Below are 243 nucleotides of genomic sequence, written 5' to 3'. Positions count from 1 at the left end.
ATATATATATTTATGTAGAGATGAATCCCAACCAAACAGAGAAAAAATATAAATAGAAATAAATAAATAAATAAATATAAATAAATACACCTATATATGTATACATGTATATATATGTGTGTTTTTTTATTTATTCATTTATTTATATACTTATTTATTTATTTATTTATTTATTTATTTTTTATTTATTTATGGATAAATATATGAACCCAAACTAGACACAAAAAAACAGCAACAGCAACA

This window comes from Eimeria mitis, genomic scaffold (assembly GCF_000499745.2).
Source record: "Eimeria mitis Houghton genomic scaffold, Emh_scaff1288, whole genome shotgun sequence".
In the NCBI taxonomy this organism is placed as follows: domain Eukaryota; phylum Apicomplexa; class Conoidasida; order Eucoccidiorida; family Eimeriidae; genus Eimeria; species Eimeria mitis.
The sequence above is the reverse complement of the archived record's forward strand: the minus strand, read 5'-3'. Positions refer to the sequence as shown.